The 15,006-nt window shown below is 42.4% G+C and overlaps 1 protein-coding gene across 7 annotated transcripts in view; it reads left to right on the top strand.

The window, feature by feature from the left end:
• Nucleotides 1–15,006, top strand: part of ANKS1A (ankyrin repeat and sterile alpha motif domain containing 1A) — a 171,837-nt gene that overhangs the window by 34,207 nt on the left and 122,624 nt on the right. The window lies entirely within an intron of this gene.

Genomic DNA, 15,006 nt, shown 5'->3' on the forward strand with positions numbered 1-15,006 from the left:
AGTCACTTAACCTCTTTGCGCCTCAGTTTCTGAATGTGTGTAATGAAGATTAGACTCATCATGAAGAAGTGAGAGATTTTGTAAAGTGCTGGCCGTGGGGATGGAGGAGTGGGTGGCGCAGGTAGTGAGTGAGCGCCCGCTGTGACACTCAGGATTCTACGGCCGGATGGAAACACAGCGGAGGCGGCGCAGGGTGACCTGTCCGTTCAGTCCTGTCTGAATGGCTCTGCAAAAAGCGGTGGGAGAGAGGAGAGTGGGGAGGAGGAGCAGGTTAGAGCAGCTACCAGAATTTAGTAGCTGTTGGGTCTGGGACTAGTTACTAAGCCTCCTCTGTAAAATGAAGATAATAATTCCTTTCTCTGTAAAGATTCTACAGTTAATCGTTTAAAATAATATCTGGAGTATAGTACCCAATACCATTAGCGCTATCCAGCTTTCAATGTTTTTTGTGCTTCAGTACATTTTGTAACACCTGTGTATAGCTAGTACTCCTTTTGGTGTTACAGTGGTGGTGGTCTCATTTAGGCCTCTTTGGCCTAATTTCATGTACTTTTGACTCTCCCAAGCAAAAGAACCTTGTATGGTAGGGATTTGATAGTATAATAATAGATGAATGAATGTATTCTGCACATGTTTGATTTTCTTGTGTAACAGCTGTCTGGGAAAGGTCCTGTTTTTCTCTAGTTTTGTATATATTTGTGAGTGACTTGCCTTGCTGTGTTGTTCCGTCACTCAGTCTTGTCTGACTCTTTGCAGCCCCATGGACTGCAGCACACCAGTCTTCCCTGTGCTTCACCATCTCCTGGAGTTGGCTCAAACTCATGTCCATTGAGTTGGTGATGCCATCCAACCATCTCATTCTCTGTCGTCCCCTTCTCCTCCTGCCTTCAATCTTTCCTAGCACTAGGGTCTTTTAAAATGAGTTGGCTGTTCACATCAGGTGGCCAAAGTATTGGAGCTTCAGCTTCAGCATCAGTCCTTCCAATGAGTATTCAAGGTTGATTTCCTTTAGGATTGATTGGTTTGATCTCCTCGCAGTCCAAGGGGCTCTCGAGTCTTCTCCAACACCACAGTTGGAAAGCATCAGTTCTTCAGCACTCAGCCTTCGGCATACACATCCATACAAGACTGCTGGAACAACCATAGCTCTGACTATGCGGACCTTTGTTGGCAGAGTAATGTCTCTGCTTTTTAATACTCTGTCTAGGTTTGTCATAGCTTTTCTTCGAAGGAGCAAGTGTCTTTTAATTTCATGGCTGCAGTCACTGTCCACAGTGATTTTGAGTTTGCCTTACCATGCAGATTATCTATCCTGGTGGGGCAGTTCTGTTTCATCCTTGTCATCAGGCAGTCTTTCATCATTGTATTTGCCATCTGCTTTGCTTTAGGGCATCCCTAGTGGCTCAGCGATAAAGAATCCGCCTGTAATGGAGGATTCGATCCCTGAGTGGGAAACATTCCCTAGAGGAGGACATGACAACCCACTCCAGTTTTCTTGCCTGGAGAATCCCTTGGACAGAGGAGCCTGGCGGGTTACAGTCCATGGGGTCACAAAGAGTCGGCCATGACTGACTGACTGAGCATGCATGCTTTGATTTAAATTTTTTGTCTTATTTATCTTTTTGGACTTAATCTCTCTTTTTATTGTAAAGATCATGGTGGTTAGCCATTCCTTTTAGTTATGAGTCCCAAACCCTAAAACTGCTTTGTCTCTTTTATTCTGTTATTTCCCCTGTAGTTCTGGCTTAATCTCCATGTTCCTGCTGGATGACTTCTTGAAGTTCATGAATGAGATGTTTCTTTTTACTTATCTTTCATCGATAGCTGTCTCCCCCACCCTCCTTCCCCACTTTGGATTTCAGACGACTAATTTTAACTAAATGAAAGGTATTGGTCTTCTTATCATGCCTATCAGTGGGTAGTTTCTGGCACAGGAAGTTGGTTTCCACATCTGAAGGGATCGTTTCCCAAGGATCCTGAACTCTCCCAGTCTGTTGGAATATCCATAATATTGATCTTTGCACAGACTGCTGCATTCTTCTAAATCCCAGACTCCTATTGAAAAATAGGGATGCTGACTTTTTCGTACCTAATTGCCTCGGGATTGTTAATGGGGGATGGGTGAGGGCCGTAGCTTGTTTCTCCCACTTCCTTTGGTTTTCTTCCCTGCTCTGCTAGTCTCTGAGGAAGGCAGTTTCTCTACCTTTGCTCAGTTTCCTCTTTTGGAAATTAGCCACAGATTTGCGAATTTAGAACTGTTGTATCTCCTGCAGAGCATCATTTTGCCTCATTCCCTTGATCGTGGTCCCAGATGTAGCTGAGTCCCCTTCCTAGTTGATCAGTTGCCCATCAGCCATGACCCTTTTTCCTTATTACTTTGATTGAGGGAAGGGTTTTATGATAATCTTAAAGACTGTTTTCAGCCTCAGACCATCGTGCCTTAGTTTCGAGGGCTCTCAGAAGGAAGTTTTATCTTGGTATAGAAGAGCTCCCCTTCTACTTTTTAAACTCCCTACAAATGGCATCATTTCAAGGAGCCACCAAGTTTAAGGGACATTTAAATCGTATAAAAACCTGAGTGACTCAGAATGGTTAGAGGAGGAAAGTGCTGTACCTTTTCTTTCTTTCTTTCTTTTTTTGCCACAGGGCATGTGGGATCTTAGTTCCCTGATCAGGGATCAAAACTGTGCCCCCTACAGTGGAAGCATGAAGCCCTAACACTGAGCCAGCAAGAGTCCTAGCTGTGCCTTTTCTTTCCATCAGTGTAGGGCAAAGTATGAAGCCAGCTTGCTGAATCCCCTTTCTTTCTTCCAAGACCGTCCCCTGTAACCTGTACTGAAGCCTGGGAAAAGTCCATACTCAGGTGGCTTAATAAATAACATCTCTTTCCGTTATGAACACTTTCAGAGAGATACAGGACAGGCCAATAACTAAGTAAGAAGCACAAAATAGTAAAAGATGGATAAGTGTGTATCTGGCCTTTTCCATATACAAAGTTTAATGAAAATATTTTGCAGATACAAAGGAGGGTTACCTTAAAACAAAGCAGTTACTGGACTCTGGAAAAAGGTTGGGCTACTGTAGAGGCGAGGCCTCCAGAAGCCAGCTGGGTGACCTTGGGAGTTGTTCTGACAAACTTTACAATACAGAGAGAGATTGGAGGGTCTGGCACCAGTAAGTTCTAACCTCAAGTCTGCCTTAAAGAGAGTCATTTCCACCCTTTTGACCTTAGCTTTTTTCCCACAGATAAGATGAGGCTCTCTCAGATCTCTTCTAGCTCCAGATTCTGTCTCCTGATTCCTGGCATTCTGCTGATTTAGCAGACAAGACAGCGATTCATAAGCCGTGATGTGTGTATCTCTTCTTGTCTTTAACCTGATCAAAATTACCAGTTAAATAATAGGTTCTTTTTTTTTCTTTTTAAAGTTTTTTTGAGATATATTTCAAATGCTACAAAATTCACCTGTTTAGAGTGTATAGTTTAGTAGTTTGTACAAACATCACTGCAGTCTAATTTCAGAACATTTTCATCACTGCAAAAAGAAACCCCATATCCATTAGGATTCATTTCTCACTTTCCTTTGCTCTCCCCAGGTAAGCTAAACTAATCTCCTTTCTATCTGTATGGATTTGCCTATCATGGACATTTCACATAAGTGGAATCATGCATTGTATGGCCGTTTGTGACTGAGTTTTTTTACTTGGCGTAGTGTTTTCAAGGTTCACCTATTGTAGCGACCATCAGTACTTCCTTCTTTTTTATTGCTAAATAATATTCCACTGCATGGTATGACACATTTTATTCATTCATTCCTCAGTTGGTGAAAAGTTAGATCGTTATCATGTTTTGGCTATTATGAATATTGATACATTGAACATTTGCATATGAGTTTTTTGTGTGGAGATATACCTTCATTTCTCTTGGAGTGAATTGCTATGTACTAACTCAATTTAACTTTTTGAGGACCTGCCAAATTATTTCCCATGGCTGAATCATTTTGCAGTCCCACCAGCAATGGATAAGGGTGCCAATTTTTCCACATCCTTGCTAACACTTGCTCTTGTCTGTTTTATTTTAGCCATCATACTGAGTATAAAGTGATTTTTTATTTGCGTTTTCCTCATGACTAATGTTTGGAGAAGGCAGTGGCACCCCACTCCAGTACTCTTGCCTGGAAAATCCCATGGACGGAGGAGCCTGGAAGGCCACAGTCCATGGGGTTGCTACGAGTCAGACATGACTGAGCAACTTCACTTTCACTTTTCACTTTCCTGCATTGGAGAAGGAGATGGCAACCCACTCCAGTGTTCTTGCCTGGAGAATCCCAGGGACAAGGAAGCCTGGTGGGCTGCCGTCTATGGGGTCGCACAGAGTCGGACACGAATGAAGCGACTTAGCAGCAGCAGCAGCATGACTAATGTTATTGACTAAATTTTCATGTTGCTTATTAGCCATTTGTATATCTTTTTGGAGAGCTATCTTTCCAGGTCCTTTGGCCATATTTGAGTTGCACTGTTTATCTTTTTTATTATTGAGTTAAAAGAGTGGCTCCTGTTTGAAAATTTTGTTTGACTGTCTGGAATTTAAATTTGTGTCACTGATCATTCCATCACTGCTTTTGCAGACTAAAGGTCATTGGTTAAATGGATTTTTTTGAAGTCAGCTATTGGAATTGGAGGCTTAAAAAGATTTTAGATGCAAAAGTTGGCAGAGGGGTCACACGTAGAGTGATGGGAAGAAAGCTATTTTACATTCATACACGGGAAACAGTGTAAGTGTTCTGGAAACAGCTGCCCCTCCTTCCAGCACTTGACTTCCTTTGGTGTCATCCCCATGTCCTGTTTCTTCCTTCTCATTTGTGGCTTTGACTGACATCTTCCAAAAGAGCTTTCATGGCTAATGCTTTTTAAAAACACTAACACATTGTTAATAGATGGAAATTAATGCCATTAAACGTTAGTTTCACTTGAGGAGATTGTTTTTTTAAGGCACCCAATAGCTGATGTTTTATGACTGTTAGTCCAGAAATTGTGGTCTTAGACTAGTATACCATGGTGTTCAGGGAACTGACTTGAAGAAAGGGAAAAGAATCCAAGAACCTCCCTAACTGATTATGTTAGAGAGTTGAAAACTTTGATTTTTCTGTTACTCTCCTTACAAATTGAAGCATTTTTCAGAGTTGATGAGGAAAGAAGCCCTCATTTTAGCTCCCAGGATACTTATAACACTGAGTGAAATTGCTTTTTTTTTTTTTTAAGTTCACTGAAGTCTTTGGAGCTTGCCTAGAGCTTGGCTAGCTGTACATTATTTTGGCCTTACTCAAGGACTCTGTCTAGTTATTGTTCATTCTCTCATTTGCATTTACATGTAGCTCAAGGGGCTTCCCTACATCCCTTCCCCTGGAACCTCATGCAAGAAAAAACATCCTTGTGATTCGGCCTCTTAGTAAGTGTTGGAAACTGACAAGTTGGCTCTGAACCAAGCTTCCCTTGCTGTTACACATGTGAAACCTGTTTCTCTTGGCTAAGTCATTTAAAGAAAATACTGTTCACATCTCGGCTAAAACAGTCCTCTTCCCCTCTCTCCTCCCAGCCTCACCACCTCTTCTTTCTCCCCATCTTATTTGATGAGACTGCTGTGAGTCCGTCTTTTTCTAGGCATTTCAGACATCGGGCTGCTCACATTTCTTCTTTGGTCTGTTTTCCTTCTCAGAAGATTGGCCATGTGAGGCTGTTCCCACTCGCGCTAATGTAAGAGAAGCCTTGGGCTTCTGTCCTTTGGTCGTGACTCCATTTTCATGCTTCTCTGCGTAGGGATGGGCTGGTTTACATTTTTTAATGCCCCATCTTCTGAATCAGAAGCAAGACTACCTTCGTGTTACTCTGCATTAAAAACTGTGAATATTAGAGGTAGAACCAGCACCTGCTGACATTGTTGGGCTTTGTCGTCTGTACCTGAATGTGAGAAAGAGAACTCTTTATTATTTGGACTCCTCTTTCCTGTGGCTTTAGTTGTCAGCTATCTTGAAAGTAAATCCTGAAAACATTTAAATTAATATACGTTGTTAAAAAGCCCTGCTGGGTTGAACACACACCAGCATTTCAATATTAAAAGCATCATTGATACTTCTTAAATGTCTCTGGACACCAGTGGCATATGGGGAAACTTGAAAGAAAGAAGGTGCAAGGTGTTTATTTAAAAGGCACCCTGGTGAAGTGGTGATGGGATTATCATGTCCCTAGCAACTGGTGAGGGGGCTTCAGGAGCTTATTGTAGAGTGCTCAGCACCTGAGACCTGTAGGGTGCATTGAAAGAGCACACGTCATCCTTATCTCCAGGGGGAGAATTCAGGCCAGGGCGTCTGCAGGCTGCCATTGAGGCAGAGATTCTGAAGAGTATAAGACACTGACTGTGCCTGTCCTCTGAAGAGCCCCTGTTGCTTCTGCAGCGGATGGGAGCACACAGGTCTGTGATTGTTGGTGGAGGCTGGTCTTGAAGGGCCTCCAGCTGTTGATGGTTTGGGATATAGTAATTGAGGTCATTACCTTGACGTCCAGTTCTCTATAGTCTTTCCAGGCCAAGGAGAACAAAAATTCAAATTCGCCTAAACTGTGCATTTGCTTCCATTGTCAGACTGTCCCAGTGCCAAGAATGTGTTTCCTTCCTGATCAAAGCACTACCATACTTTCAAACCAACTTAGGTTTTCTAATTCATATGATAGGTCTCTAATATATTTTAATAGAGGCGATAGCTCTTAAGGAGATTTCGTTTCTTCCCTATTCATTCATCCCATCCCCAACTTGTATAGGACTAATGGGCTCGTTGCTATCAATTGATGTGAAATATATCCCTCCCTCCTCCACGGGATCCTGGAGAAGGGAATGGCAACCCACTCCAGTATTCTTGCCTGGAGAATCCCATAGACAGAGGAGCCTGGTGGGCTATAGTCCATGGGGTCGCACAGAGTCAGACACAACTGAGCGCAGCACAGCACACATATCCCTCCCAACAGCTAGATGAATAAATTCCTTGGAAGCCAAACTTTTGTAAGAAACTACTCATTTGGGAAACAAAGCATAGGACTGATGACGTAGCTTCATTTATTCATCATTGTACCCAGTACCTACCAGTTTAACAGGGCACTCTTCTGGATGCCAGGCAGATACAAAAATGGATCTCACACAGATGAACCTGATCTCATGTGCCTTAAAGTCTTGAAAGATATGTATATATTACATGTTATGCACACACATGTGCAAAATGCGTATGGATACATAATATTGCGTCACTTTTTTACTCTCGTCATTAACTGATATAAACAGATAAAGTGTGATGGAAGTTGAGAGGAGAAAAGAGAGTCCTTCTGGATATGTAGTGCTGAAAGGCACAGTGGTTATGGCTTTGGGCTCTGGAGTCAGAGTGCCCAATTTCAGATCCTGGTTTAGTGCTTATTATCGTGGGAGCCCTGGACAAGTTATGTGGTCCCCCTTCATCTGCAGATAAGCTTTCTGTGATTTTTATTACCCACGGTTATCTGCTCTCCAAAAATGTTAAATAGAAAATTCTAGGAGTAAATAATTCCCAAGTTTTAAGTAGCAAACTGTTCTGGGTAGTGTGAGGAAATCTTGCCCCTTCCTGCTCTGTCCTGCCTGGAATGTGGACCGCCTCTTCGTCAGCGTATCCACGCCGCATATGCTACCTGCCTGTTAGTCACTTAGAAGCTGTCTGGTTTATCAGATCGAGTGTTGCAGCATCACAGTGCTTGCGCAACAAACCCTATTTACTTAATGATGGCCCCAAAATGCAGGAGCAGTGATGCTATCAATTTAGCTGTTCTCTTACTGTGCCTGATTTGTAAATGCATCTCTACCATAGGTATGTGCATATAGGAACAGACATAGTACACATGAGGTTCGGTACGATCTGAGGTTTCAGGAAGCATTCACTGGGGGTCTTCGAAAGAATCCCTCATAACTAAGGGGAGACCGCAATGCTTCGTTTCACTAAGACTCAGTTTCTTCTTCTGCTATTTAGGGTTAGTAAGTACCTACAGTTCTTCACAGGGTATTTGTGAAGCTCAAACAGTATAGTTTGTGGATGAAGGATGAGAGAAGCTAGAGTTGGGGCTGTAGGCTTCGAAGGAGGAGAATTGAGGCACAGGGCAGGCTGGGAGAGAGGTGGAGAGGGAAACATTGAAGTGGAAGAGACTGTACGTATTTGGAGAAAAGCTAAGTTTTGCTGAAGTAATGGGGTATAATGTAGTAAAGAAGAAAATAAGGTTGGAAAAGTGTTAATAAGTTGTGGCTGGATCACACAAGCCATCAGTCTCATTTTGACCTCAGTTTGAAGGATGAGGGTTCCTACTGAAGGTTCTGGAGTGGACTAGGCATGATCAGACTCCAGCTTTAGGAAAATTAATCTGGTGGCAGTCTTTATGATGTCCATTGTGGGGAAACCTAGGATAAAGTCCTAGGGCTTGAACTAAATCAGTTACCTTAGAGCCTTTCCTGTTCTATGACTTGGTCCAGTATATGTCACGGACACTTCCCTCTCGTGTTGAATTTTCTAGCACGTTATTATTTTGAATAATGGTTCTATGGTCCTTCTTTCCCACCAACCTGCATCGCCCTCTGCAGTGACCTCTCTCATTAAACGCGCCTGTTGACCTTGTGTGCTCTTCTCCTTCCCTTGTCAGGAAGGCTCTGATGTCATTTATTCATAATTAGACAAAATACAGTCATAGCAAATGCATTACTTATCAACCATTTTAAAGCACATTGTAAGCCATTTATTTCTAATTGCAGTTTAAAAGGCTTTTCTTTTTCTTGGAAGGATTTCAGGCATCAAGCAGTTTGGGAACAATGCTTTTAGGCCTGTTCAACTGAGCCTTGGTGGCGGGGCGGGGGAATCAGTGGCGTTAGGCATTTTTAGAGTTGGGGGCAGGGGAGGTCTCTAGGATCTTCCCCAAAGAGAGCTGTCCTCTCCCTTGAGGAATGGTGTGAAATAGTTCTGTGGTGAAGGCCTGCTCTGACACAAATTGTCTTGTTCCACCTGCGCACAGACACCTGTCCTTCAGTGGACAGATGTTTATCATATTTGAATTTTAATTTTTACTCAGTTTTATTTGTTTTCTGACTTATTCCTGTATTGCTGTGTTTTGTTTTGTTTTTTTCCCCTCTGAGTTTTTAAGAGCCTGACAAACCACTGTGTCTTTGAAACTCATCTCGTAACTGGTTCTCCTAAGGATTACTGTTCTATAAACATTTGACCATGGACTACATAAAGGCTAGGAGCACTGATTTTAGGGCCTTTTGGAGGCAGGTCTCACGAGGTATGCACCTGTGCTCAGTTGTGGCTGACTCTGTGTGACCCTTTGGACTATATGTAGCCAGGCTCCTCCATCCATGGGATTCTCCGGGCAAGAATACTGGAGACGGTTGCCATTTCTTCCTTCAGGGGATCTTCCTAACCCAGGGATTGAACCTGTGTCTCCTGCATTGCAGGCGAATTCTTTACCACTGAGCCATCGGGGAAGCCCAATATGAGGTATAATGGAGCCAATTAAAAAACACCTCTCCACTACATTGTAAATCAACTATGCTTCAATAAAATTTGAGAAAATTCTAATGTCTGTGAAGCATAATACAGCAAAGTACAATATAGTTGTTTCTGAAACAACTTAAGAAAGAGTGACATTCACAGTCAGACAGGTGGATAGAAATACCACTTTTATTGGTGCTTGAGGATTGTGGCCTTGATCTGCAGCCAAGTAAGCTCCCACACTTTCGCATCTGGAGCAGACAGGTTCAGAGCCTACTCAGTAGGAGCGGTCACAGGAGCCTTTTCCTGCAGGGCAGGCCCTTTGCTCCTTGGGGTGGAACAGATCAGAATGCATGATGCCTCCTGCAGGCAAGGGAATGGATGTCTCTTCAGCAGCTTTGTGGAGTGATTTCACACATCTGCTCCAAAACTTAATTTAATCCTAGTATCTATTTCATTATGTTTATGGAATTTGCTTGCCAGTGTTATTGGTTCAGTGGACCTGTAGTTTGCATTTGATAAATATTTTCATCAAGGATTAGTCCAGCAACCTAGAGGGGTGGGATAGAGTGGGAGGGAGGTTCAAGAGGGAGGGGATATGTGTATACATATGGCTTATTCATGTTGATATATGGAAGAACAATATTGTAAAGCAATTATCCTCCAATTAAAAATAAAATATAATGATAAATTAAAAAAAAAATTAGTCCAGTTTGCAGAGGAAAAAAAAATCAATGAATTTCCCAGGGCCTTTTAGTAATCATTTGAGTTAAACTTAAGATACCCTTGATTCCACTACATACTTTTTAAAAGGCAGAGTAGTTTTATTAAATTTGGGGGGAAGTCTATAAAGTTTTAATTTAAACTCAAATTTCTCCTCTGACTTTTGTTTCACTAATAAAGGTAAAGATAATTAAAAAAAGAATTAGTCCATTTTGTCTCAACAGTATTATACACTATGGTGAAATATTTGGTTGCCTGCTTCTATTTGCTTTCAAGTAATCAGAAATTTAAAAAAAAAGATTGGGGAGTATGCTAAGAATACTGAATGCTTTTCATTTCATGTGTTTGTTCCTGGTTTCCCCCGTCTGCTTAGAAGTCTCTGCAAAGTAGATGAGAGTGCAAAAATGAGGCACAGCAAGCTTGAGGGGTCAGGAGCGTTTTGTGTTTCTGTGGTCTTGTCACATCTTGCTCAACTAAGATACATGACTGCTGCTCCCAGCCCTTGTGGGCAGTGGCTGAGGCCACTTGAACAGGCTTTGGAGGAAATTCAGTGGTGCAGCTTCATGAGTGTTAGTCATCTGGGTCCTGGTTAGATGGGGACTGATGCTCTCATTTCCAGACTTGACTTCACAAGCACTTTCCACTGGTCTTTTGAGCCAGGAATAGTCGTAAGATAAGCAGCTATGTGGTTTTTAAGGACAGAGTGTGTTTTGCACCGTCTGATGAGTATGTTGTGTCTCTCAAGTTGCGATTCTACATGGCGAGTTCTGGAAAACAACTAACTGCCCATAAATTTGGAAGATAATGGAAAGATTATGTTTTAGAATAAACTGGTGATCTAGGAAGTAAACGAGTTTTTTGAGTTCTGTGAGCCGCTTGAGCAAATTAGTTGAACACAAGAAGGGGGTCAGGAGAACTTGCAGTCTGTAGGTGGTGGGTCAGATGTGCTACAGGTAACAATCTGGGCTTGCGGCTGGTCTGAAGTGGGGATGGTATTGCTGGACTGAGTCCTTTGCCTGTGGGATCTGTGTTGTCCCCGGTACATAGTGTCGGAATTGCATTGAGCTGTGAACACCCAGGTGTGTGTTCTGATCTACAGTACACTGCTTTATTGTACACAGGCTCCTGCATGTGAGGCAACCTTCTCCCCTACATTGGAGTTGGTGATCAGAACCCCTTTTAATGGACTCATTTGGGAACTTGGCCACCATTTGTCGGAGAAGGGAATGGCATCCCACTCCACTATTCTTGCCTGGAAAACCCCATGGACGGAGGAGCCTGGTGGGCTGTAGTCCATGGGGTCGTGAAGAGTCAGACACGACTGAGTGACTTCACTTTCACTTTTCACTTTTATGCATTGGAGAAGGAAATGGCAACCCACTCCAGTGTTCTTGCCTGGAGAATCCCAGGGATAGGGGGGCCTGGTGGGCTGCCGTCTCTGGGGTTGCACAGAGTCGGACATGACTGAAGCAACTTAGCAGCAGCAGCAGCAGCAGCAGCAGCAGCAGCCTCACTGAGCACTCTGAGTTGTCCAGTGTAGTTCTCAGATCTGAACAAAGATCCAAGAAGTCTGGGATGTGCTGTTTCACTTGGAAAATGTGTTGAATCAGTCTGCACAGTGTTCAGGGCGATGTGCTTGGTATGGTATGACCTTTGTCCTTGAGTTACCTGTGGGAGTCTGCATGTGACACACATGACCGATTAGAGGAACATGGAAATGAGAGAGGATTTATTTGCACGGGTCTGTATACTTGAGCAATGCTTTTTTCCTGATGATTCTTAGTAGATGGCCTTTTTTGTATGTGTGATATAAAGTTAAATGGGCCATGATTAGGAGTGCTGTTGATTCTAACTTTTCTAGAATAAAAATACATTTTAAATTTGTTAGACTAATACATCCTTATGACAGAAAAAGTCGAACAATATAACAATCCATTGTTTCTCTTCCTTCCTTCAATCCTTCCAGCAGTTTTATGTATATTTTTTCAGATTTTTTTTAACATGCTTAGATAAATTGATTCTATTTTGTTTTAATGGTGATACATAATCTGCAACTTGTTTTTTTCCATTTAATATATTACTGACATTAGTTAATTTGAAGTTTTTTTCTTATTATTAATGAGGGTTGAATTGTAAAATATTTTTAATCTAGTGAGAGGAACGAACATGTGATTTTTCTTCTTTAATCTGTTAAGGCTACATCAGATTCTCTGAAGTTCAATACTCCTGACATTCCTAGTACAACTTTAGTCAGTCTTTAAAGTTGGCAGCTGCTCATTCTTTAAAGACATTTCAGAGATGTCACGGAGCTGCAGAGTGTGTCACTTGCGCTAGGACAGCTCAGGGGGCTGTGGCCAGCTTGTGCTGGGAGTGCACACTGTCCAGAGTCAGGGCCTTGAGAGCCGGCTCTGCCAGGAGCTGTTCTCAGTGTAGCTGCTGCTGGTGTTAGGAGAGAGACAGCACATTAGAGCTTCGCAATGTCCTTAGCCTACAAAGCAGTATATTAGATTCTAAGTAACACTGTCCTAGTTGTAACCTTGAGGAATTTGCATACAGAGGGGTTTTAAGCACTTTGGTTGCCTTCAGTTTTTGGAACTTGCTATGTTTCATTTCCCTTCATAGTCCTTTGGCAGTAGCTTAGCAGTCAGGTGGAATTCTTCACGTCATCCTTTGGTGTCTTCTGAGCACTAGGCCACATTTGGCCATCTTTCATTACTTTGAGGAACTAAATTCCAAAGGAGATTTTTTTTTTTCTCTACCAGCTTTGTCTAGAACCACTTGTGACTTAGCACATGACACAGTAATTGGAGATTTGCTGTGAACAGTCGTTAGGAGTGGCCAGAGCTCAGATACTCTTCCTGGGTTTATGGTCTAGATCTGAGGTTAGTCACTTAGCAGCGATGAGGTCTGTTGGCTTCTGGGGGCTGAGACAGGAACTTAAACATTTAGGTTCCATGCTCTCAGTCTAAAGAGTGAGTGCGTGGGGTAGGGGGTCTCTGTAGTTTCTCTGTAATATTTTGATTTTGTGTAATTGCATCTATGTTTTTTAGACTGATCCCTGAGCTAAGAACTGAAACCTGCAGGTAGCTGAAGGAAAGTTAAGATCCTGATTTGCTTTTAAATTGTGCCACCCTTGATGATTCATCCTGATACTGATTCTTTTCTTCCCATGTTTTGGATTATACATTGTACATCATTACTTCCGACATGAGTGTTCATTTTTAGAGAGTGGGGGATATTTTAATAAACTTCATGTTTTAGAGCAGGTTTAGGTTTATAGGAAAAAAATGCTCAGAAAGTACAGACAGTGCTATGCTCCTTTTCTCTCTCACCCCCCCCCCACCCCCCGCTAGTTTCCCCAGTTACTGTATGTCTTTGTGGTATTAACATCTTTACTGTGTGGTACATTTGTTGTAATGGAACCAATGCGTGTGTGTGTGCTAAGTCACTTCAGTCATGTCCGATTCTTCGTGAACCTGTGGACCGTAGCCCACTAGGCTCCTCTGTCCATGGGATCTAGGCAAGATTATTGGAATGGCTTGTTGTGCCCGCCTCCAGGAGATCTTCCCAACCCAGGGATCAAACCTGTGTCCCTTACGTCTACCTGCACTGGCAGGTGGGTTCTTTACCATTAGCGCCACCTTGGAAGCCTCAGTGGAGCCAATATTGATGTGCTATTGTTAACTAAAATCTGTTAAAACGAAGACCATGGCATCTGGTCCCATCACTTCATGGCTAATAGATGGGGAAACAGTGGAAACAGTGACAGACTTTATTTTCTTGGGCTCCAAAATCACTGCAGATGGTGATTGCAGCCATCGAATTAAAAGACACTTGCTCCTTGGAACAAAAGTTATGACCAACCTAGACAGCATATTAAAAAACAGAGACATTACTTTGCCAGCAAAGGTCCATCTAGTCAAAGCTTTGTTTTTTCCAGTAGTCATGTATAGATGTGAGAGTTGGACTATAAAGAAAGCTGAGTGCCGAAAAATTGATGCTTTTGAACTGTGGTGTTGGAGAAGACTCTTGAGAGTCCCTTGGGGAGCAAGGAAATCTAACCAGTCCATCCTAAAGGAAATCAGTCCTGAATATTCACTGGAAGGACTGATGCTGAAGCTGAAACTCCAATATTGTGGCCACCTGATGGAAGAACTGACTCATTTGAAAAGACCCTGATGCTGGGAATGATTGAAGGTGAGAGGAGAAGGGGACGACAGAGGATGAGATAGTTGGGTGGCATCACTGACTCAATGGAGCTGAGTTTGAGTAAGTTGGTAAGTAAGTTGGTAATGGGTGATGGACAGGGAGGCTTGGCATGCTGCGGTTCATGGGGTCGCAAAGAGTCGGACACGACTGAGTGACTGAACTGAACTGAAAATCTGTTAGGTTCACTCTTTGTATTGTACAGTTCTGTGAGTTTTGACAAATACAGAGTTATGCATCCACCACTACAGTATCATACAAGATAGTTTCACTGACCTAAAAATGGTCTGTATTTCATCTGTTCATCCTTTCTGGAAACCTCCTAAACCCCTGGGAACTGATCTGTCTACTATCTCTAGTTTAATGGAATGTCATATAGTTGGAATCATTCAGTATGTAGCCTTTTCAAATTGTTTTCTTTCATTTAGTAATACGTGTTTAAGGTTCCTCCGTGTCTTTTTTTGTCTTGTTAGCTCATTTCCTCTTGTTGCGGAATAATATTTTGTTATCTGGATATATCACAGTTTATTCACTC

This window comes from Ovis canadensis, chromosome 20 (genome assembly GCF_042477335.2).
Source record: "Ovis canadensis isolate MfBH-ARS-UI-01 breed Bighorn chromosome 20, ARS-UI_OviCan_v2, whole genome shotgun sequence".
Lineage (NCBI taxonomy): Eukaryota > Metazoa > Chordata > Mammalia > Artiodactyla > Bovidae > Ovis > Ovis canadensis.